At 37.7% G+C, this 25,780-nt stretch overlaps 1 protein-coding gene and 1 pseudogene across 1 annotated transcript in view; one reads left to right on the top strand and one right to left on the bottom strand.

Annotated features, from left to right (window-relative positions):
• Nucleotides 1-2,716: 2,716 nt before the first annotated feature.
• LOC120319963 lies at nucleotides 2,717-21,472 on the bottom strand (annotated as a pseudogene).
• Nucleotides 3,273-25,780, top strand: part of LOC120319962 (vomeronasal type-2 receptor 26-like) — a 47,322-nt gene continuing 24,814 nt past the window's right edge. Inside the window, exons 1-2 of the mRNA XM_039369364.1 lie at nucleotides 3,273-3,394; nucleotides 4,999-5,124. The gene's annotated coding sequence lies outside the window, so the exon portion shown is untranslated. The remainder of the gene's footprint in view (nucleotides 3,395-4,998; nucleotides 5,125-25,780) is intronic.

Below are 25,780 nucleotides of genomic sequence, written 5' to 3'. Positions count from 1 at the left end.
GTGACCCAAACAGATGGATGGAATGTGGCCCTGTCTGCCACATGCCCTGCAAATGGTGAAGCGAAACCTTCAGTCAGCTTGCTTGTGAAGTCCTCTGCACCCAAAGCATTAAAGAGATGCTGGGGCCTTCACCGGATGTCCCTTCTGCCTCCTCTCAGCTGGCTGGTGAAGTTAGTCGACCTCTTCTTCAGGATTCACATCTGATCCTTCTCAAGCGTCCTCTTGATGGATGGTAGCTGTGTCTGGAGGATTCCTGGTGAGGCACAAGGCCTTCACAGTCCCGCCTGCTGCTTCCTCAGCTGCCACCTCTCGCAACGCATCTTGGAAACAGACATCTTCTTTTGCAAAAATCTTTTGCTATAAGTCTCTGCTCCTTAAGCCACAGACAAAACGATCTCGCAGCCTCTCTTCTAGATCCTTGAACTCACAAGGTCTGGCTGCTTGCCTTAAGGCCACAATAAAGTCTTCAGCAGATTCACCCAGCCTCTGGTCTCTCTGCGTGAACGCGTGTCTCCAAGCAATGATGGATAACTTCAGTTGGAAATGTTCCTTCAACATTTTGTTCAAGTCAGCATAGGTTACTGACTCCAGAGGTGCAGGGGCCACCAGATTTTCTGCGATGTCAAAAGCTTCTTGTCCACAGGCACACAAAAGAGTTGCTGCCTTCAGGCCGTCTTCTCTGATTTACTCGGAAGTAATTCTCCACACTAACTATGTAGGAATTCCATCTCTCTGGGTGGGAGACATCGAAATCAGTCAAGAGGCCAATCTTTGACATCGTAAGCTTTACGGCCTTCACCACTCGCTTCCTCTACAAGCTGCTGTTGGGGAAAGGGTCCTTTAGCTGAGTTCAACCTCCAACGATGCTGTACTGGCAGGCTGGGATGCTGATTCAGATGCCGTCTTCCCCTCTTCAGGACTTCCTGGATAAGTCCTCAAATCTTTTGTTCCAGCTTGCAAAGGATCCCACTTTGGTTGCCAGTGTTGTGTACTTTGTTCGCGTTCGAATGATGAATACACATGGTGATGCTGAACAAACGCTTTATTCTCATTCTACAGCAACCAAGCAAAAGCAAAAGGCACGCAGGCCTTTTTATATAGCCAGAAACCCGGACAATGTCAACCAATAGGAACAGAGTGTTTTTGTGCCTTGCACATGCACACAAAGCTGGTACCACTCTGTCTGGTCCCAGGCAGTTTTTGGAATGCCCGAACCAATGCAACGTCCCGAGCCTGCTTTTGCAGGCTCAGGAAACAACACTTACAATGCCTATTTAAATACAATCCAGAACCATATGTACAAACCTGGTCATATTTTGTCCTTTTATCAAAGAGAAAAGTTGAGAAGATATACTTTTAATTATTCTGACATGCCTTGGACACCCCACAGTTGGATTATTGAACACACTCTTCATAGATCAGCCCCTGAAGTCAAACCACAAATTACAATGATCCAGAATTTGGTAGCTTATACGATATTGTGTCCCACTAAGTTTGTCTATGTTAAACCATTGTTGTAACAGCTGCATTGGCTGCCAGCTTATTTTCTTGCATAATTAAAGGAATGGTTATCAATTCTAACACAATAAACAGCATAGGGAAATGTTAGTTGCAAAACATTTTGGGAATATCTGCTCATTCGAACAAATTGGATAAAGTGGGCATGCTCCATGACCAATTACTTAAATGTTACCATATAGAAGTGCTTGGGAGACCTGCATTTTCCATAGCTGTCCCTGTCCTGTAAAGCCTTCCATATGTCACTCATCAGGCTACAAGCTCTTAACATTTTGGAAATCCTTGAAGATATGCTTTCTTGGCAGCCATTAAGATACTGAGGACAGAGCTTAATTGCATATTGTTAATTGGAGGCATGAAGCTGATAGATCTTTTAAGTTGCACTATTTGTACTTTTTAATATTATTGTTATCTAGCCAGGGATATTAAACCCTAATACACATGTCAGCTGAATTCACTTGCATACCTCTATGATCTGCAATGCCGCCCCCCCCCAAAAAAAAACACAGATAAATTTTATTGCTGATATTGCCCTTGTAAAAAAATACTGACAGCAAAGTCAGTAGAGGAGAACCTGTGGCCCAATAAACCAGATTACTTTTATCTGTTGACCATTTCTCAACTATAGTATAGCTGTCCTGGCCTAGTTGGGAGCAATAAATAATAATGTCAAAGGAATGTATTTATCCCAGGGATTCCAACATAAAAGCTATAATTTTCACTGTCTCTTAATTTTTCTGTAGTCATGTCTTTCATTTGCTTGAATAAAAATTCTGGCTCTGCTTTATTGGGATGCTCAGCTTTGTTGGGCATGCAGTATACTGTATAAACTGTAAATCTATTTTCAAAAGGATGTAGTTGTTTTAGATGTTATATTATGAGCTCTATAAATCCTTGTACCAGAAAATGAGCAGAGTGGACATATAAAACTAGGAAGGAATTAAACAAGTAAACAAGTTAGTTAGTAAGTAAGTATACAAGGAAGGAAGGAAGGAAGGAAGGAAGGAAGGAAGGAAGGAAGGAAGGAAGGAAGGAAGGGAGGGAGGGAGGGAGGGAGGGAGGGAGGGAGGGAGGGAGGGAGGGAGGAAGGAAGGAACAATATAAATCATGAATATACAAGGCTATGTCACTTAAATATCTTCTAGTTACAGTATGTTGATGATGCAGCCACTGGAAAACTGAAATCTTCAAGAAATCTTCAAGTTTTATGGCTGATTAAATGCTCTCTTTTGTTCAGTTCAGGTCTCAACAGAATAATGTAGCACTTGGGAGCAAAGATACAACCCAGCAATCCAGAACTGGAGGTTAAGATAGAGAAGATCTCCACAGTGACCATATATTTTCCCTTTGTGCTCAGGTAAGTTGGAACAAAAGTCAGCCACACATTGCAAAACACCAGCATGCTGAAAGTGATGAATTTGGCTTCATTAAAAGTGTCTGGCAACCTCCGAGCAAAGAAAGCTACAGCAAAGCTGGCAATGGCCAGTAAGCCCAGGTAGCACAAAACAAGATAAAACATGATGGGTGATGACTCGTTACACTGAAGAACAATTTCTTCACTCATTGAAAGCATATCACTATCTGGGAAGGGGGGAGATGTTGCAAGCCACACAATGCATATTCCTACTTGAGGAAAAGTACAAGAAAAAACAATGAAGATGGCCAGTTTTCTCCCTGTCCACTTCTTCATCTTGGATCCTGGATGTTTGGCCATGAAAGCTAGAACTACAATAAAAGTTTTTGTCAACACACAAGAAACTGCCATTGTGAAAATGACTCCAAAGGTAGTTTGACGAAGAAGACATGTTATTGTTATTGGTCTTCCAGGGAAGAGCAATGAGCAAAGAAAACAGAGCAGAAGTGAGATGAGCAGAAGGTAGGAAAGGTCACGATTGTTGGCTTTCACTATGTGAGTATTGTGATGCTTCCAAAATGTCTTCAAGATCTGAACAGTAATAGCAGACAGCAAGACTGTACAAATGGCTATGCTGATACCTAATGGTTCTTCATAGGACAAATAGCTAATAACCTTTGGAATGCATCTGTTCTGTTCCTTGTTTGCATACTGATCCTGTGGGCATTTAAAGCAATTGTCCATATCTGCAAAAGTTCACAAAATTAAAAGGAAAAAATAATAATCTGTGAATTTTTAATTCTTTCTGTTAGTATATAGTAGCAGTGGAATCGATAATCACATTATGTGTTTGTGTATATATATACAGTGATTTTTTTCTAAAAAAAAAAAAAAGGTGCCAGAACTCACACATGTGATACAACCCACCTTGCCTAGCCTACAAGGTTCCATCCAAAAAAGGTGCCAGAACTCCATTCTGGGCGTTCTATGAGAAAAAAAGCCCTGTATATACATATATGTGTGTATGTGTGTGTGTGTGTGTGTGTGTCTTTGTGTGTGTGTGTATGTGTATGGCCTAATATTTGGAATAAATAAAGAACATCACTTTTTTATGACAAGCTGTCTCTGGTTGATCTGACTTAACATTCAATCCTATAAATTGTGCCATGAACAAAATGGCACAAATGACAAATTTAGGCAGTGTTCTGTGTTTACATTATTTCCTGATCTGCATGGAAACCAAGCAATTATAAAGAATAATTAAAAAAAATATTCTAAAGTACAAGGATAATAAAGGAACTCATGATATTTATAAATAATACTGTGAAAGATAACCATTGCTGAGGAGAATGAAAAGAATGAGTGATGCCTCCTGGGCAGTATTGTTCCAGCAGATGAAAAACTAGGATACAAGCTAGTAGTTGAAAGTTTCTGGCCTAAATTGCCCCATTTTACTTGTGCTGAAGCTTATTTCTAGGCGGGGAGAACATCACTGGGACTAATATTATTCGGTTACCAGTTAATATAAATAGATTTTCTAGTAATCCTAATTAAGAAGTGGTTAAACAACTCTTTGGCTTTACATACCATTTTCTCAACACACATGTCGGATACTGTATAGACAAGCAGAGTGTGGTTATTCATATTATAAGAAAGGGAGAAAACAGCTACAGAAAAAGATGTTGCATTAGTTTTTTGTTGTAGCTTTTTGTTGTAGTTGTTGTTGTTCAACCTGTTTATTTTTAGCTACCACCTCACCCATTTTGTATGACAAGGCACACAACAACTGTTCTCTCTTTTTTTTCTGATAACTAGGCTGACAATTGGCATTACCTTCAGAGATAGGTTATGTCTGTTGGCAAGACAACATGAAGAGGAACATCCTCAAAATTTTGGTTTGAGAAACATTAATTCTTGGGTTACATATTGGTATGCAGTGAATTTTTGTAGTTTCTAAGTAGAATGACTCCTATTGAAACTTTTTTCAAGACAAAATAAGAAAAATCCTTAATATTAAATAATTGAGTTAGCTGAGATTTTTACAGCTTGGGAAAATGTGAATTGTGTGAAAGGAAGATAATCCTGTTGTTTAATCTTTTACCTATTCATCTCACCTGTTTTGTTAGATATCCACCCTTTTGGACAAGGCACACAATTGTAACAACAAAACGGTTCTTCCTCCTTTGTTTCCTTCTGATAACCAGGCTGACAATTGGCATTACACACAGAGATAGGTTGTGACTGTTGGCAAGGTAAGATGAAAAAGATCATCCTCAAAGATATCGGCTCAGAAACATTAATGCTTGAGTTATAATGTTCCAAGCAGTGACATTTTTTTAGTTTCTAAATAGAATGATTCATATTTAAACATTTTTCAAGATGAAATAAAAAAAATATTCCTTAATATTAAATAACTGAGTTAGCTGAGATTTCTACAGTTGGGGGAAAATATCATTCTTCCGAGAGAGGTATAATTCTGTTTCACAATAACAATAACATAATTATCAGCATTTCCAAATGGTGTTTTTACACAATGGAAATTCCTCATTTTGGAATTCTGAATAATCAATGGAAATGTCTTAGTGTGGTAGAAAGTATCACATTGCTTATGGCTAATACTGACCAAGGAAAAACTTAAGGGTACTTGATTAAATTTTCTGACCCGTTTTCTTGAGTTCCTCAATTGGCTGCACATTGAGGAAAAAGTAGAGAATTCTTATCAGGAATATATGACATTTTCTGGAAGAACTGATATAGGACTCCTAAGAGGAAGGAAATGTATTTCAATCTACATTCACTGGAATTAATGGCATGAAGATCAATGAAAAAAAAATCAGGTAGCCAAAGTCTTTCAACAAATGGTAATAAGAGGTTATTTTTACCTGGTTAAATCCATGATGCCATACTATCTCTTCTTCCTTAATGGTAAGTTATTTGTGTGGAGGTGCCCATGGATCCATCCTTCCAACTTTCACTACAATGAAAGATTGGTTTGGGAATGTGACCCAATTTATGATGTCAAATCTTGCAAGCAGAGAGCCTTCCTGATCAAAGGAAATTTTATCTCCAGCACTGTTGTTAAATGATAATGTTTTCAACAGATGAGAAAGCTGAAATGGGAAACAAAAAATGATTGAGATTTTGCTCGATCCAGTTTTGGATTCAGGGACATCTTAAAGGAGGCTAACAATGACAGTAAAAAAATCATTTCAGCATCACATAGAATACTTTTATTTTTTAAACTTCCTTACACAAATTATTTTCTAGTCATATTGCTTTATTTTGTGACTGTTAACTTTGGGTTTGAAACCAAAACATGAGAATTTTGGGAAAAAATGAAATAAAGAGTGCACTGTATTTTTAAATTCATGATCATAATATAATTTTTGTATTTCAGTTATCATTATATCTCATATATACAATTGTATATATTGTTATATCTCACAGTTTGATGTTCTGCTCTATATAATATGTTATATATTATACTATATACCATTGTATCTCACAGATTGATGTTCTTTCTTTGTTAACTGAAATTTCAATCATTTTATGAAAATGAGTTCAGGGTGGCAATTAATGTTTAATCAACCAGAATACTATGTTCATTACCTATAATGTAACTATAGATGATCATTAATTCTACTGGGTAGGACAGATAAATATTACAACTCTGCTATATGAAAAGTACCAGACATCATTTTCTATAGCACAATTTTTGAGCCATTACCTGCCAGAGCTGCTGATTCAGATGTTTTCTTCTCTCCCTTCTATCCATTGCCTTGTGTCTAGAGACTGATGCATAGATGGTATGTAAGGCATGAGCTACAGCATAAACAGCATTGTAGATGCTATAGCTTTGGCCTGAGATCCTCATTGGAAAGACGTGCTCAGGAAGGTTCTCCAGTTTTTCCATCCCTGTGCAGGCATCCCTATTCTTAGGATGAAACCAAGAGTCCTGGAATGGACAGTCAAATGTCTGAGCCCAGAAATCTCTGATGAAACCATCCCCTTCTGAATTCAAAGGGTTTCTCTTCTGGAGAAATTGCTGGAATCCCTGGATTTCCTCAGAATGAACTGTAAAGGAATATGAACCATGGAATTCAAGTATAGGCCTCTCAGAAGCTGCAATGATGTTTTTCAGCTCCATCCCAGCAATCATAAACCAAACATGGCCTTTAGATTTTTCTATCAGACACTCAAATTTGAAAGAGAGCAACCATCTCAAAAAAATCATGGAACGCATGTCTCCACTGAAAACCATCACATTGGTTTCACTGTTCATGACTTCATAGTAAGATTGTTCTAAAAATTTCATGTGGTTTTCACCATGACACAAAATGAATGTATATATATTTGCAGTACAGATACCATTTTTTGCAAATTCTGGAATGATGACATTCAGGACACTCTCTAGATGCATCCCGTTGGCAATAAAGAATCCAATCCAATTCCAGTTGAAATGCTGGATTAACTTCATAATCCCTCCATACTGATAAAGTACATTTGGAATCATTTGAAAGTAGTGAAGCAGATGGTCCTTTTCTGTTACCACCATTCCAGAGCCATATATGAACTGAAAAGTTATTCAGATAAGAAATAGGGTTTCTCAAAAGGTCAGTAATAGTAATAAAAGACTTCCTTACTGAAACCTTTTGCGCCTAAGAGATTTTTATCTTTCCATCCAAAAGTCTTTTATTATTTTTTTTAAAAAATTTCTATATTTTAATGAATCATGTTTCAAGTGAAAAAACAATGAATTTCATTCTGATTTTGCAATAATATAGGAGGCAGTGAAATATAATTCTGGGCAAAATATAGATGACACTAAGCTGGCAGGAATAGCTAACACCTTAGAAGGCAAGCACAGAATCCAAAAAAGATCTTGATAGACTTGAACTATAGGCCCTGTCCAATAAAATGATATTTAATGTGCAGAAAAGCAAGGTTTTCACTTAACCAGGAAAAACCAAAGGTACAAGTATATATTAGGGAAAACCTGGCACAAAAACAAAAATTGTGAGCGGGACCTTAGAGTCCTAATGGACAATCATTTAAACATGAGCCAGCAGTGTATAGCAGCAGACAAAAAAGCTAATACAATCCTTAACTGTATAAACAGAGGCATAGAATCAAAATCACGTAAAGTATTAGTACCGCTTTATAAAGCCTTAATAAGGCCACCTCTGGAATACTGCATCTAGTTTTTGGCAGCACATTACAAAAAGATGTTGAGACTTTGGAAAAAGTGCAAAGAGCAACTAACATGACTAAGGCTAAAACATATAAAGAACAGTTGCAGGATTTTGGAATGGCCAGTCTAGAGAAAAGAAGGATTAGGGGGCGACATGATAGCAGTATTTCAATGTTCGAGAGGCTGCCACATGGAGGAGGGGGTCAATTCATTTTCCAAAGCACCAGAAGGCAAGACAAGAAACAACAGATAGAAACTAATCAAGGAGAGAAGGAATCTGGAATTAAGGAGCAACTTCCTAACAGTGATAACAATTAATCACTGTAACAGCTTGCCTTCTCTTAATGTTTTTCAGAAGAGACTGGAGAGTCATATGTCTGAAATGATTTAGGTCTCCTGCTTCAGCATGGGGCTGGACTAGAAGACCTCCAAGGTCCCTTCCAGCTCCATTCTGATTCTAATTTTAGGGTAGAAGTATCTTAAATATAGTAAAGCAAAGTAAAACAATGTATTCCTGGCATTAAAAATAACTGCAATTTTAAATGATTATCACTGATTGTTAAGAATGAATTTAAAAATATTTTAAATATATTTCAGTCCAAATATTACTTCACCAGCTCCAAATTTTGATGGTCATCACTGTGACATAGTTTTGGAACTGATAATGAAATTAAATAAAAACCAAGAACTACCTTTTGGAATATTCTATAAAAGCTGAAAATATGGCAAACATTGATGTTATATATGTTATACTTTACACTCAGAAATGGAAGTCTACATTGATTCCCAGAATGGAGGAATCGTTACAAAAGCTGATGGAGCTAGCAAAAATGGCTAAACTGACAGTACTTATTAAAGAAAAGAATATGAACATTTTTACTGCCACATGGAGACCACTTCTAGTCTTTGTGCTTGAAGTAAAAAAAAATGAAATTTTGATTTTGGGTTTTACCAATTAGATAGACTTGATGTTATCGAAGTGGCTAGCTTATATTATATTGTAAAAGTAAAAAGTTGAGGTATGAAGTTGATAATCAACTTTGCTGCATCAAGGGAAGTCAGAAGTCAAAGCCCTTTTTTTTCTTTAAACCTCACTTCCCCATTCCCTTTTCCCTTCCCCATCTTTTCAACTATTTTTGTATTTTCATTGTATCATATACTGTAAACTAATAAAACTTTATATGATCTAAAAGTTGAAAATATGGCTTTGATGGGAACATACAAAATATACAGATAGAACTTGGCTATCTCCTGTATTAGTGTTTGATGGTCCTTTGGTGATCCAATGAGTATAACCATTTTGCCATCCTTCTCCTCCTTTTCCTCCTCCTCCTCCTCCTCTTTCTCCTTTTGTCAATAGCAGCTATGGGAAAGATGTGCAGACATGAAAAAGCTCTAATGCATTTTCTATCTTCTTTTCCACATATACATATTCTACCTGTGGAATCTTGTAAATGCCCAAAATATTGGGCTTTTGATGGGAGCGTTCAGAAGTCAGATCTTCAGTAACTGCCAATAGAGTGTCCTGGATGCCACAATTGTAGTAGGGCATAAGGTTGTTTTTTTTTATTAAAAAGTTTTTTATTTATAATACAATTAAAACAAAAATGGACAAGCGTGAAATTCCAGAGTAAGTATTCCTAACAGTTTGTTTCTTGTGGTACAAAAACTTAATACATCATTCTTAACCTCTATATAAGCCTCATCCTTCTATGTAATACAATTAAATATACAATTATATGTAGAGTTATATATATATTTCAATCCTATCATTAACTTGAGATCCGAACAGTTCTCCTTAATTCATACCAATGGTAAAATTTGTCCCAGATTTCAAAGTATTCGAGTTCTGTCTTGTCCTTCATAATCATTGTAAGCCTGTCCATCTCAGCACATGAAAGGATTTTATACAGGATCCCTTCTTCCGTTGGAATTTGATGGAAACATACAAAATATACAGATAGAACTTGGCTATCTCCTGTATTAATGTTTGGTGGTCCTTTGGTGGTCCAACCATTTTGCCAACCTTCTCCTCCTCCTCTTTCTCCTTTTGTCAATAGCAACTATGGGAAAGATGTGCAGACATGAAAACGCTCTCATGCATTTTCTATCTTCTTTTCCACATATATATATCCTACCTGTGGAATCTTGTAAATGCCCAAAATATTAGGCTTTCGATGGGAGCGTTCAGAAGTCAGATCTTCAGTAATTGCCAATAGAGTGTCCTGGATGCCACACTTGTAGTTGGGCACAAGGTTGTTTTTTGAAGAGAGAAATTGTATTGCAGCATGATAGGTCCATTTGGAACTTAAGTAGCTGTCATAAATATTGAATCCCAGTGTAATGTTTGATAACATCCTGGGGTTTTCATTGAGTTCCTTTACAGCAAAGGCCAGAGCTAAGATTTGCTGGTAATTCTCAGTCACTATTCTGCAGAAAGATTTTCATTACATGCTGTTAGCATTGGACATATTTTCAGTTCACCATTTTATTATCTGCTTCTTAGTAATTTTCATTGATTAAGAAGGAAATGTTGTTTTAATAGGCAGTACACTTGAGAATGAAATTTCCTAATTTGGGGTCCTTGGTTCTCTCTGAGCTTGCTTGTTTTTTTGCAAACATTTCATTACCCAAACTAATAACATCATGAATGCTGGTGATGTTACCTAGTTGGATAAAGAAATGTCTGCAAGAAAACAAGCAAGCTCAGAGAGTAGCAAATACCCCTAATTTCAACTCTGAGCTACAAATATACTCCTTTATTTCCTAATGTTTGCAAACATATAATATTGGGAACATAAGTGAGCATCTCAGAGAGTGTCTTATAAGCTTGACTACAGGTAAAGAGACATTTTTTTAGGGGGATGGGATTTTAGGTTTGAGTTTAATAGGTCACTTTCTAGTGATTTTAGGCAGATTCCTTCATCCTTTATAATAAGAAACAATGAGAAATAACTAGAACAAAGGAAAAACTATTTGATTGATAGGTATAAAATGATGAAAATTTTAAATGAAAATAATGTAAGCATCCAGTTTCTCACCATATTGTCAGGACATATTTAAAAAGCACAATATTTATCTATATACATGGAGGAATTCCATATTGTTGGAAACTATGAATAGCACCTTTTTACCTAATATATTCCTGAAATTCAACTATCCATTAGATTTCATGTATGCTACATTTCAATGACAGATATTTCCATGCAGTAGAACCATGACAAAATCTATGTCTAAATATTTTTTGTTCACAAATCCACAATTTAAAATTATTTTAAACAAAATTAACCATTTAATTTCAAAAGTAAAGTTGTAATAATAATAAAACATTGGCATCAGTGGGGAAAATAGAGGGGGACAGAGGATATATTCACTGTCTTCAGTTATTTCTTAATACAACAAAAGAAGGTAAATAAATTTAACAGTAATTCAAATAAGAAATGAAGAGAGAGAGCTGCTTACAGAAACTGGCTTAAAACAGGGAGACCATGACTTCTAATCTACCATTAGACATGAATCAAGTAGAAGACTTTGCCTAGTCATACTCTTCCAGCTCTAGCAAGAAGGCAGTGATAAGCAACTATTGAAAATCTTGCTAAGAGAGTTTCAGGGATTTGTGCAGGCAGTCAACTGGATTCAAAATTAAAGTTCTCTTCAGAACAAATGATTGGATTTACTAATAGCTTCTCACAGAAGATAATTATCCCAGGCAGTTCTTCTTTTACTGATTGGGTGGAATTACTGTGTAAGACCTGCTAGATATGTTTTCTGTTTGTTTGGCCCTACCAAGAATGAAATATAAGTAGGCAAGAAAAAAAATAAAGAAGAAATACCAACGTCTTAGATAAGGCAGGTTCGAGTGGAAGTTGGATGAAGTCTATTTTCTTGAGATCCACGATAGACAAAGAAATGATACCTCCATAGATGAAATCTCCTGACTGTGAATATCTGTGAACTCTTGGTGGGGAATGCCATACTCTACATTTAGCATCCTGAGTTTGGCTCACTGTGTGAGGAAACAGAAGAAACAGAAGTATTAATGTCAGTATGGGGAATTCAAATATGTCCTGCAAAGATAGATTCCTGTGTTCTCCCATTCCCTGAATTATTATGAGAATCTCTTACAGCAAAACTATTATTCTGCTCATTTTGGAATTCTAACCTTATATTCCCTGTATCATGACTAAATAGCAGGTATCAGTAATAATAGCACAGAAACCTTATATCTATTTTAACTACAATATTTATAGAATTCTTCCACCTCTTCTCTGTTCATAACATCCCCATTTCCCTTAGCTACTTTATTTATCTTTGATATATAATTAATATAGAGGAAAAGGACCATATTTCTTGCAAAATAATATGGGGATTTCACTGTGCTGGAATGGAAAACTTTTTTGTGTGATCAAGGATCACAGGGTCCAATGTCCCCAGTGTCTTTTTAAATCATTAACCTGCCTCCCTGCTGTGCTGACAGCTCTGCCTCCTCCCCCTCCTGCCTCCCCGCTTCTTTGCCTCTCTGTATGATTCCTTCTTCCTCATTAACTCCTATAGTAAAATTAAACATATATTTGCTGACCTCCCAAACTCCCAGTTAATGAGACTGTCCAATTTATCAAGGAATGACTGAATGTTTAAAAGAGAGAAGAACTTTCTTGCTTAGACAGGGAGCCAAGTCTAGCTCCATAATATGTGTGTTTCAAGATAAGAATGAAGGAAAAATATTGCCAAACTGGTGGATCAGATCTATCTGTGCAAAACGAGTTGTGTCAACAGCTGCAACTTGCACTTTAAGAGAAAACCTTACAATGCCTGTTTCAATACAATCCAGAATCATGTGTATAATCCTGGTCATATTTTGTCATTTCATCAAAAAGTTGAGAAAATACTTTTAATTATTCTGACATGCCTTGGACACCCCATAGTTGGAATATTGAACACGCTTTTCATAACTCAGCCCCTGAAGTCCAACTACAAATTACAATGATCCAGAATTTGGTAGCTTATAGGATATTGTACCCCACTCAGTTTGCCTATGTTAAACCACTGTTGTAACAGCTGCATTGGCTGCCAGCTTATTTCCTTACATAATTAAAGGAACGGTTATGAATTCTAATGCCCTAAATAGCATAGAGAAATGTTAGTTGCAAAACATTTTGGGAATATCTGCTCATTCGAACAAATTGGATAAAGTGGGCATACTCCATGACCAATTACTTAAACGTTGCCATATAGAAGTGCTTGGGAGACCTGTATTTTCCATAGCTGCCAAGGCTGCCAGATGTGATCCATCAATAACTCTGGGTGATTGCGAGTGCAGGGTGGACAGGGGGAAGAAGTGAGAGAAGGGGGGGCACAAGGTATCAAGTGGATGTAGACGAGCACGACACAACCACGAATAACACAGGTGATTGAGGGAGAACGAGGGGTGGATATATTCCCCATTCTCTGTGTTGACCTAATCACACCAGCTTCCCATCTGTCCCCCAATCCCACAGCGGGCTGCATCCGTTTCTTCATCCCTCCACCTGCTGGGATCTCAAGTTGCTCTATGGGTGGGCATCCCAGGTCCCTCCTATCCCCATCTGCCCTGCGTGTAGGTGATGGTCCTTGCACTTATCCATTCTGCCGCATGCGGCCACCCAGCCTCGCCACTGGATCACCCCTTCTTTCCCCTCATCTAGTTGCTTTGGTGAATTGCCAGGTAGTTCCATCTAGAGGAATTTCCTCTGTCCTACATCTTGTCCTAATCACACCGGCCCATCGTCTCTCCCCTGATCCTACAATGGGCCATGTTGGCACTCCATCCCTCCATCTGCTGAGGTCTCATACCGCTCTATAGGTGAGTGTCTCAGATCACTCCTATCTTCACTCATCCCATGTATAGGCAGCCCTCTTTGTGTTTGCTCGTTCCGCTATCTATGGTTGCAGGATCACCTCTGAGTCATTGCAGGATCACCTCTGAGCAACCGTAGACAGTGGAACGAGCAAACGCAAAGAGGGCTGCCTAAGAATGAACAAAAAGCTAATGACTTTTTCTGTGAGAAATTGTCATTGGTTAATCTGATTTAACATTAAAGCTTATAAATTGTGGTATGCACTAAAATGACAAATTTAGGCAGTGTTCTGAACAGCATATAATATTTTTGTGTGTTTACATTATTTCTTGATCTGCATGGATACCTAGTATCTATATAGAATGTTTTTCTTTTTTAAAAAAAGAAACTATTTTAAAGTAGAAGAAGAACAAAGCAATTCATGATATTTATGAATAATATTGGGAAAAATATCTACTGCAGAGGAGAATGAAAAAAAAAAGAGTCATGCCTCCTGGGCTGTATGGTTCTAGCTCAGTGGTTCTCAACCTGTGGGTCGGGACCCCATTTGGGGTCGAACAACCATTTCACGGGGGTCGCCAAACAACGCAGTCCACCATTTTTCCCCCCTTTTCCTTAGCTGTGCTACTCCCTTTTATTCTATTGGCTTTTGAAAGCCAATAGAATAGACTCTCTTGAATAGAGTCTAATTCTATTGGCTTTCAAAAGCCAATAGGAATTGTCCAGGATGTCTCTGCCCTGCTGAGCCCACCAAAAGTCCCATTCTGCAAAGGGTGCTGCACCAGTTGAGTAGTCCTCGACTTACGACCGGTTGAGTAGTCCTCGACTTACGACCGGTTGGGGGTCACGGCATTAAAAAGGTTGAGAACCACTGTTCTAGATGATGAAAAACTAGGATACAAGCTGAAGATAGCTGCAAGTCTCCTGGCCAAAACTCCCCCATTTTGCTTGTGCTGAAGCCTAGATCTAGGTGGGGAGAACATCTCTGGGACTAATATTATTGGGTTACCAGTTAATATAGATAAATCTTCTAGTAATCCTAATTAAGAAGTGGTGAAAGCATGTTAAACAACTCTTTAGCTTTGTCAGTTCTGCCATCTTCATCTTGGCACCCTTGCTGGCATCCTGCCATCAAAAGCTGAGAGGAGGGAGCATTGGAGGAGAAATGGGCAGTAAATATGTATGAGGATGTGATGGGAAAAAGGGAAGGGGGGTGACAGCTTTCAAAGACCAGGGAATCACAAAACCATTTTATGCCAATATTCAAGGCCACAAACCCTGAGAATGGAATGTGGATTGCTTCAAACATCTCAACAATTCTCAAAACACCTATGCAGGTGTACGTTGGCTGAAGACAAACTGGTCATGGTGGGATAAGGGGAAATATTTGTAGACTTTCATGTGGGAAACTTAATTCTAGCCTGACTTTACTACAGCCAACTACCTTTCATAAAAGAACATATCACTTCAGTCAAATGGAGTCAAGGGTCTTCCTTTCCTAAGGCACCTTACCGGGGTAAGTCTGACTGGCTTTACATTCCATTTTCTCAATACACATGTAGGACACTGTATAGACAAACAGAGTGTGGTTATTCATATTATGAGAAAGGTAGGAAACAGCTATAGAAAAACATGTTGCAGTTTATTGTAGTTCTAGCTGTTATTGTTCAGTCTTTTATTTTTAGCTACTACCTCACTTTTTTTTTTTTTTTTTAGATATTTATCCTTTTGGACAAGGTACACAATTGTAACAACAAAATGGTTCTCCTTCCTTTGTTTCTTTCTGACAACCAGGCTGACAATTGGCATTATACACAGAGATAGGTCGGGATAGTTGGCTAGACAAGATCCTCAAACATTTGGCCTCAGAAATATTAATACTTGGGTTACAACATGATATGCAGTGACATTTTCAAGTTTCTAAGTAGAATGTTTATTACTAAAACTTTTTTCAAGACAAAATAAGAAAAATATTCCTTAATATTAAATAACACATTTAGCTGAGATTTCTACAGCTTGGGAAAAAGTGTCAGTCTTCTGAGAGGAATATAATCCTGTTTCGCAATACCAACTACATTATTATTATTGTTATTTTACAAAATTTTATTGAATATACAATTAAAAAACACAAAAGATACATTAAACATAATATAATTAAAGACAAAAAAGACACATTGGACATGATACAACTTCTCTGTTTAAACAATACTATTAATATTACTTTACATTAAGTTATTACATTGTTACACAGTATGCTTTCTTTCAATAAAGTACATCCTAGTTAAATAACTTTTGGTTCTATCTGATATAGCAAATATTAAAATAAGAATTTCTAGGTTATCTACTTAATCATCAGCCTTTGTCCCAGCGTATCTCTTTAAATCCAACCAATTATATACTTTATTCCAAATTTCAAAGTACTCTGTTTCTGTTTTATTTTTGAGTTCTAATGTCAATCTGTCCATTTCCGCACAGGATAGAATTTTCTGTAATATTTCTTCTTCAGGAGTGGTTTGTTTTCTTTTCCAATTTTGAGTATATGTTAATCTTGCTGCGGTTAAAATGTGCAGAATTAAATATAAAGTTTGTTTGCTGAATTTATCCATAGTGATCCCTAATAAAAAGAGTTCTGGTTTTACTTCAGTTTTTAATGCTAGTATCTCTTCTAACAAATTCTTTATCAAGTGCCAAAATTTTCGAGCTTCTGAGCATTCCCATCACATACTGTATGATAGTAAGTCCCTGATATTTTCCTACATTTCCAACATAATGGTGAAGATTTTTTGTCTATTTTTTGCTAGCCTTATAGGGGGGAGGTGCCACCTATAAAACATCTTGTATAAGTTTTCTTTGTAAGTAGTAGCTAATGTTAATCTCCTATTCCTGTCCTATAGTAGTTGCCAATAATCTAACTCGATATTATAGACGAAGTTTTTATTCCAAATTAACATTGTATTTTTTACCTGTTCTGCTGGCATACTTTGTTCTAATAATATTGGTAAATCTTTTTTATCATTTTGTCTTCAGTTCCTAGCAGAATTTTGTCTAGTGCTATATATTCTAGTTTAATCCTAGGTTCTTTTTTATCTTTTCTATATTGTGCTTGTATTTGCAAGTATGCCCACCATTCCAACTCTATGCCATCTTCTAATAGTTCCCCTCTTGTTTTCAATTCTCCGGTCTCATTTAGAATGTTTTTATATGAAATTACCTTTCCCAGGTTCATAAATTTTGGGTGCAAACAAAGCTCCAGTGTTGAAATCTTTTATTTTTAGCTACCACTTCACCTTTTTTTTTCAGATGTCCAGCTTTTTGGACAAGGTACACAATTGTAACAACAAAATGGTTCTCCTTCCTTTGTTTTTTTCTGATAACCAGGCTGACAATTGGCATTATACACAGAGATAGGTCAGGAGAGTTGGCTAGACAAGATCCTCAAAGATTTGGCCTCAGAAATATTAATACTTGGGTTACAACATGACGTGCAGTGACATTTTCAAGTTTCTAAGTAGAATGTCTCTTACTAAAACTTTTTTCAAGACAAAATAAGAAAAAATATTCCTTAATATTAAATAATACATTTAGCTGAGATTTCTACAGCTTGGGAAAAAGTGTCAGTCTTCTGAGAGGAAGATAATCCAGTTTCACAATACCAAATACATAATTATCAGCATTTCCAAATGGTGTTTTTCCATAATGGAAATTCTGATTTTGGAATTCTGAATAATCAATGGAGAAGTCTTAACATGGTATAAGGCATAGGTTGGCAACCCACGGCTCTGGAGCCGTATGCGGCTCTTTCAGCCTTCTGCTGTGGCTCCCTCCTCATCTGCCATTTGCAGTCCCACAAAAAAAGTGGGAGTTCAATCAACTTCTCATGAAATAAAAAAGATCTTGTGAAGTTGGATTTGATTGATTGGACTTCTTTTGTTTGTGGGACTGCCCACAAGTTTTTGTTTGTGGGACTGCCCACAAATTTCTTTTTTTCTTGGGAGAAGATATAAATGCTTTAAATAAATCAGTATCTTTGTGGACAATCTTTTTCACCTTATAATGCCAAAGACAAAACCTATTTCTATGTGTAATGCCAATTGTCAACCTGGTTATCACAAAGAAACAAAGGAAGGAAAACCATTTTGTTGTTGCAATTGTGTGCCTTGTCCAAATGGGTGGATAGCTAGTAAAACAGGTAAGGTGATATGTAGGATATAAAGAAACTGAACACACCCACTCACCAAAAAATTGCAATGCAACATGTTTTTATAGCTATTTCCTCTTTATTATGATATGAATGAACACATCCTAGTTCTTTATATAGTATTTATGAGAATGCAGAAATAATGCAATGGGAATACATTTTTTGCTTAATCAATTTAGATCAGAGGTGTCAAACTCAATTTCATTGAGGGGCGCATCATTGTGGTTGCCCTTGGGGGGATGGGTGGGTGTGGCCAGGGTGGGTGCGGCCTACTGGGTAGGCATGGCCAGCTCTACATTGTTCGCTTCAATGGTGCCTGTGGGGGCCTGGGCAGGAGTGGGACAGATCTGAGGGTCTCTGGCAGAAGGGGATGGGACCAGGGCAAGTGCCAAGGCATAGTCCACTGGAAGAGCCTCACTGTTCTTCTCAGGCCATGTGGGGGGACTGGATGGTGGTGTGGGCTGCCTGGAGCCCTGGGCAGCAGATGTCAAATGCCCAACCTGGCCCTCAAGCATCCGTGGCACCAAGCCCAGTCCCATTTCACCAAGGGGATGCCCAACTGCACTTACCTCCTCCTCAAGGCTGCTGCTGCTGTGCTTGCTCTCCTTAACCAGGTTGTTCATGATGGGTACCAGGGCAAAGTCAGAGGGAGGCCCATTCCCTCTCCATGGGAGGAGACCCAGCTTTGTATCCAAAACTTCCTTAGCAATAGGATGGGAGACCCCCAGGATAGGCCAGGATGAGGAGGCAAGAGGATGTTGAAAGGGCAGCAGGACAGGACTAAGACAGGACTTCCCTCAGACCCTCCCTCTCCTTTCCTTCTTTCCTTCTTTCCTTCCTTCCTAAGTACAGAGTGGTGAGAAAATATTTGAGATGAGGGAGGGAGAAAAACAGGCAAGAAACGCAGCTGGGGAAGCGTCACCCTTTGTGAGGAATGAAGAAATGCACCATCGCCTGGATGTGGCCAGCACATCGTCCTCACCTACTTCATATATCTGGCTTAGTGGGCTCTGGGAGAGGGAATGCCATGAGCAGCACGAGAGTCAACATTACCTGCACAATGCTGCCTAGCCCCCAGCCTGCCCAGTTTCAGCAGGCAGTGAGATGTTCTCCTCACAGTGCCGAGAGGCTAAGCCAGGCGGCGCAAATCCAAAAAGAAGCATGACACGGCCCAGCCCCCAGCCTGTCCAGTCTCAGCAGGCAGTGGGGCACTCTCCTCACAGTGTTGAGAGGTTGAACCAGGCGGTGCGAAGCTTGCCAGCTTTGTACCTTGCTGCCTGCTGAAACTGGGCAGGCTGGGGGCTAGGCAGCATTGCATTTCTCATCAGATTCATGCTATCTGGCTCAGCCTCTCGGCACTATGAGAACAGCACCCCATTGCCTGCCGAAACCCCTCCCCCAGAGCCGGATATGTGAAGTAGGCCAGAGCCATTTGCTGGCCACTTCCAGGTGATGGTGCATTTCTTCATTCCTCACAAAGGGTGACACCTCCCCAGCATGCACCCAGGGTGGGGCCAACACGGCAGGGGCTGGTTTCTCGCTGTTTCCAGAGGGCCACGTGGAGCTAAGACTGAATGCATTTCAGCATGGATGGCTACCACAAAATTGTACATTGGCTTCGGCTGGCTGACCTGGGCCAGAGCCAAGGCAGGGGGGGCGTTCCCTCACTGCTTCTAGGATGGCTTCATGGGCCACATGAAACCACTTTGTAGGCCGCATGCAGCCCCTGAGTCTTGTGTTTGTCTGATTTAGATAATCTCTTAATGAAGATTAAAGGAAAATTGTTAATCTGGGTAATCCTACAATGGTCTCAAGTTGGGCTCCATCTTCACTCACTTTCACCAAGTGTTCCATTTACAGGCTTATTTCAATATTAATATCCAGCAATGCTAACTTATTTTTTTATTGGCTATTAGGGAATTTAAAATCTCATTACAGGTTCTGCCACAACTATTACAACCATAGAACCTCTATTTAAATAGCTTTGTTTTTTAGAAAAAATACTTTTAATTAATTTTCTAAACATTTTCAGATATGTCCAATTGTTTCAAATGTCCAGAAAATCAATATGTGAACCAGGAACAAAACATATGCATTCCAAAGATTTTGATCTACTATCAGCATAGCAAGTTGCACAATCTTGTTGTCTGCTATTATAGTTCTGATCTTAAAGATATTTTGAAAGCATCATAACACTCACATTATAATAATAATAATAATAGTAGTAGTAAAGTTGGAAGGGACCTTGGAGGTCATCTAGTCCAACCCCCTGCTCGGGCAGGAAACCCTACACCATTTCGGACAAGTGGCTGTCCAGTCTCTTCTTAAAAACTTCCAGTGTTGGAGCATTTACTGCTTCTGGAGGCAAGCTGTTCCACTGATTAATTGTTCTCACTGTCAGGAAGTTTCTCCTTAGTTCTAGGTTGCTTCTCTCCTTGATTAGTTTCCACCCGTTGCTTCTTGTCCTGCCTTCAGGTGCTTTGGAGAATAGCTTAATTCCCTCTTCTTTATGGCAGCCCCTGAGATATTGGAATACTGCTATCATGTCCCCCCTTGTCCTTCTCTTGTTAAACTAGACATACCCAATTCTAGCAACCGTTCCTTATATGTTTTAGCCTCCAGTCCCCTAATCATCTTTGTTGTTCTTCTCTGTACTCTTTCTAGAGTCTCAACATCTTTTTTACATCGTGGTGACCAAAACTGGATGCAGTATTCCAAGTGTGGCCTTACCAAGGCATTGAAGAGTGGTATTAATACTTCGCGTGATCTTGATTCTATCCCTCTGTTAATGCAGCCTAGCACTGTGTTGGCCTTTTTGGCAGCTGCCGCACACTGCTGGCTCATATTTAAGTGATTGTCTACTAGGACTCCGAGGTCCCTCTCACAGTGAAAGCAAACAATCAAGTCCTTTCTTACATTCTTCTCATTTCACTTCTACTGTGTTTCCTTTGCTTGTTGCTCTTCCTTGGAAGACCACTAATATGCCTCCTCTGCCAAACTACTTTTGAGGTCATCTTCACTATGACAGTTTCTTGTGTGTTGTCAAAAACTCTTATTGTAGTTCTGGATTTCATGGCCACACAGCCAGGATCCAAGATGAAAAAGTGGACAGGGAGAAGAATGCCAGGTCCACTTGTACTTTTTACAAGTAGGTATCTGTGTTGTGTGGCTCACAACATCTCCCCCCTTTCCAGAAATTGACATGCTTTTGATGAATGAAGAAGTTGTCCTTCAATGTAATAGTCATCACCTATCATGTTTTTTCTTGTTTTAAGTTACATGAGCTTACTGGCCATTGCTAATTTCACCATAGCTTTCTTTGCTTGAAGGTTGCCAGACACTTTTAATGAAGCTAAATTAATCAGTTTTAGCATGTTGATGTTTTGCAGTGTGTTGCTGACTTTTATTCCAACTTACCTGAGCACAAAAGGAAAATATATGGTCACTGTGGAGATCTTCTCTATCTTATCCTCCAGTGTCGGATTGCTGGGTTGCATCTTTGCTCCCAAATGCTATATTATTCTGTTGAGACCTGAACAAAAGAGAGCACTTAATCTGCAGGAAAACCTAAAGATATTACCTTGCAGAAGTTGTTAGTGTTCTATTATCTGAGTCTCCACTAGATGTCAGCAGTTATTTCTTTTTTCAGTTTTTCTTTCAATCAAAAGTTATTTTTGTTATATATTTTTATAATTCCATCAAAAAAATTAGGGTATAATCCTGACAGTTTTTTAGTTCCTACTTTAAAGTAGGAACTAAAAAGTAGTATTTTAAATCAAATTTTAATATATTTCTTCCCTCCTTTAATATTAATTTGCCGCTTCCATCTGTAAGGGAATGGGGATTTAGTCCCCTCCCTTCACGTCTGGAGGTTTTCTTGCTTTGGGGATCTTTTCAAGGATTTAGATAGTAGATAGAAGAAAGAAGATCCAAGCATGCTGTTCACTGATGTTTGTGCTCTGGGACTTCGGCTGAAAGCAGCTTGGTCTAAATGCTGATCTCATGCTAGCTTTTCTCCTGTTGGGTTTGGAGGGCTTTCCCCAGATCAAATAAAGCAATTGCCATCACTTTGTGATCAATGGGGTGCCCCTCCTTCATGGTCAGCTCTCCGGGGCAACTTCGGACCCATCTAGGGTCCCTGAAGCAGAAAGAAACTAGCCGTGGGGAGCAGAGGTCCGCTGTTGCACAGCCATGTACTGCAGGCGCAAAACTGGAAGTCCAGGTAATGTATTTCCTTTTCATTGACTGGTAGAGCAGTTGATTCAGAAGGAATGTGCTCCCTAATTATTTTTCCAATCCATTTTCAATACCTAGATCTTATAAAATACATTTTTTTCTTTTTTTATATGGTCAGTGTATAAACATTGAATCATTCATTGGTAAATTGGACTGGTCTCATTAACAATTTGGGTGGTCAGCAGATATATGTTTAGTTTTACTATAGTAAGCAATGAGGCAGAAGGCAACAGGTAGGGAGGCAAAGAAGCAGGGAGGCAAGTTAATGATTTAAAAAGACACTGGGATCATTAGACTGTAGAATCCATGGCCAAAAGTTAGCCATCATGCAGGAATCAAAATATCCATATACTATTTTGCCAAAAATATGGTCCTTTTCTTCTCCACTAATTATATACCAAACATAAAATAGATAAGGAAAATGGGGATGTTATGAGCAGAGGATGAAGACTTATGTAAATATTGTAGTTAAAATAGATATAAGGTTTCTTTGCTATTTTTATTGATACATGCTATTTAGTCATGACACAGGGAATACAAGGTTTTAAATCCAAAATGACCAGAATAATATTATAGAATAATGCTATCTATCCTCTCAGGATAAATAAAACTGCTGTAAGAGACTCTCATAATAATTCAGTGAATGGAATCTACCTTTGTACAGCATATCTGAATTCACAATATTGACATTAATACTCATGTTTCTTCTGTTTCCTCACACAGTGAGCCAAACTCAGATTGCTAAATCTAGAATATGGTATTCCCCACCAAGAGTTCACAGATATTCACAGTCAGGAGATTTCACCTATGGAGGTATCATTTCTTTGTCTATATGGCAGGAAAATTAACTTCATCCAACTTCCACTCGAACCTGCCTTATCTAAGACATTGGTATTTCTTCCTTATTTTTTAATCTTTCCTACTTATATTTCATATCTGTTAGAGCCAAACATGCATAAAACATATCCAGCATTTCTTATACAATATTTCTATTCCAACCAACCAGGGAAAGGGAAACTCCCTGGTATAGCTGTTTCTGAATCCAAGCAGTTACCTATTTGTTCTGAAGGGAACATTAAGAAATCAAAATGAAAATTCAAAAAAACTTTTACTAGCAAATATATTTTTCTCCCAAAATTATTCTACGTAAGTCATTTTGAACCCAGTTGATTGCCTCCACAAATTCCTGAAGCTTTCTTACGAAGAAAGAACAATTGTTGCTTTAATTGTTCCACTGTCTTCTTGCTGGCGCTAGGCTCTCTGGGTATATCTGATTTGAATTATCATTTATTTATTAATCTTCTTTCATTATATTAATAAATAACTCTATGCACTGAATATATACTCTGTCCTCCTCCTATTTTCCCCACTAATGTCAACATTTTATAATTAATACAACTTCAGTTTTGAAATTAAATGATTAATTTTGTTTAAAATAATTTTAAAAGGTGGACTTGTGAACCAAATTACTTAGACATAGATTTTGCCATGATATTACTTCATTTTGCCATCATTGAAATCTGGCATAAAAGAAATCTAATGGATAGTTGAATTTCAGGAATATATTAGGTAATAAAATACTATTCACATAATTTCTGATAAGATGAAATGCCACCAGGTAAACAAATGACTATCCTGCCTTCTTGAAATATATCCTGACAATATTATGAGAAATTGACTGCTTAAATGATTTTCCATTACTTTATAGCTATCTATCAAATAATTTTGACTCCATTCTAGTTATTTCTCATTGTTTCATATTATAAAGGGTGAAAGCATCTGCCTAAAATCACTAGAAAGTGACCTATTCAACTCAAATATAAAATTCCCCCTCCTGTTTACTGTAGTCAAGTTTAATAAGGCAGTCTGTGAGATTCCCACTTATATTCCTAGGATTATACAGTACATTTACATTTTTCTCATTTAAAAACCCATTTAAGCAAACTTAGGCTAATCATACTACTCTTAGTGGAAAAGATAGCTGGTCAAACATTAAGAAATTTCATTCTCAAGTGTACTGTATATTAAAACAACAATTTCCTTCTTAATCAATATCTCAAAGTATTTTAACGAGCTAAAAGAATTACAGTGAACTGAAAATATGTTCAATGCTAACAGCATGTAATGAAAACCTTTCTTCAGAGTAGTGACTGAGAATTACCAGCAAATCTTAGCTCTGGCCTTTGCTGTAAAGGAAATCAATGAAAACCCAAGGATATTGCCGAACATTACACTGGGATTCAGTATTTATGACAGCTACTTAAGTTCCAAATGGACCTATCATGCTGCAATACAATTTCTCTCTTCAAAAAACAACCTTGTGCCCAACTACAAGTGTGGTATCCAGGACACTCTATTGGCAGTTACTCAAGATCTGACCTCTGAACACTCCCATTGAAAGCCCAATATTTTGGGCATTTACAAGATTCCACAGGTAGAATATGTGTATGTGGAAAAGAAGATAGAAAATGCATGATAAATAGAATGAGAGGTTTCTCATTCCTACCATATTCTCTATACCTGCTATTGATTGAAGAAGAAAGGAGGAGAAGGAAAAGGAGGAGAAGGTTGAGGAAACAGATGTAGTCATTGGACTACCAAAGAAGGAGAATTTAAAATTTTACATGAGGTAGCCAAGTTCTCCCTGTATATTTTGTAAAGCCCCATCAAAGCCACATTCTCAGCTTTTGAAGAATGTTGAAAAAGGTAGTTTTTCGTTTTTACTTAATTTCATTACCAGTTACAGGACAACTATGTCACATTGTATTGATGATCATCAAAGTTTGAAGCTGATGAAGTGACATTTGGACTGAAATATATTCAAATGATTTTAAAAAATATTCGTAATAATAAGTAATAATGCTTTAACATGGTAAATTGCAGTGATTTTTAATCCCAGGAATATATTATTTTACTTTGCTTTCCTATATTTAGGATACTTTTACCCTAGAAAAAGGATATTTTGTGCAGCTTTGTATTTTACTGCCTGATATATTATTTCAAAATAGGAATGAATTTTATTTTTTTCTCTTAAAACATGATTCAGTAAAATGTAGAAACTGAAAAACAAGGAAAGGCTTTTTAATGGAATGATAAAAAATCTCTTAAGTGTGTTAGGCCTCGATAAAGAGATCGTTTATTATTAAACTGGAATGGTTGTAATAAATATAAAAACAATCAATCGAAAATTATATAACTGAAGAAATCCCACTTTCTGCACCACATTGAAATAGTAGACCTTCACAACCTTTTGAAAAACGCTATTTCTTATCTGAATTTCTTTTCAGTTCATATATGGCTCTAGAATGGTGATAACAGAAAAGGACCATCTACTTTACTACTTTCAAATGATTCCAAATGCACTCTGTCAGTATAGAGGGAATATGAAGTTAATTCAGTATTTCAACTGGAATTGGATTGGATTCTTTATTGCCAACAGGATGCAT

The sequence above is a fragment of the Crotalus tigris genome, unplaced genomic scaffold (genome assembly GCF_016545835.1).
Source record: "Crotalus tigris isolate CLP2741 ecotype Arizona unplaced genomic scaffold, ASM1654583v1 scf7180000021055.717220, whole genome shotgun sequence".
Lineage (NCBI taxonomy): Eukaryota > Metazoa > Chordata > Lepidosauria > Squamata > Viperidae > Crotalus > Crotalus tigris.
This window is presented reverse-complemented; position numbering and strand designations above follow the sequence as displayed.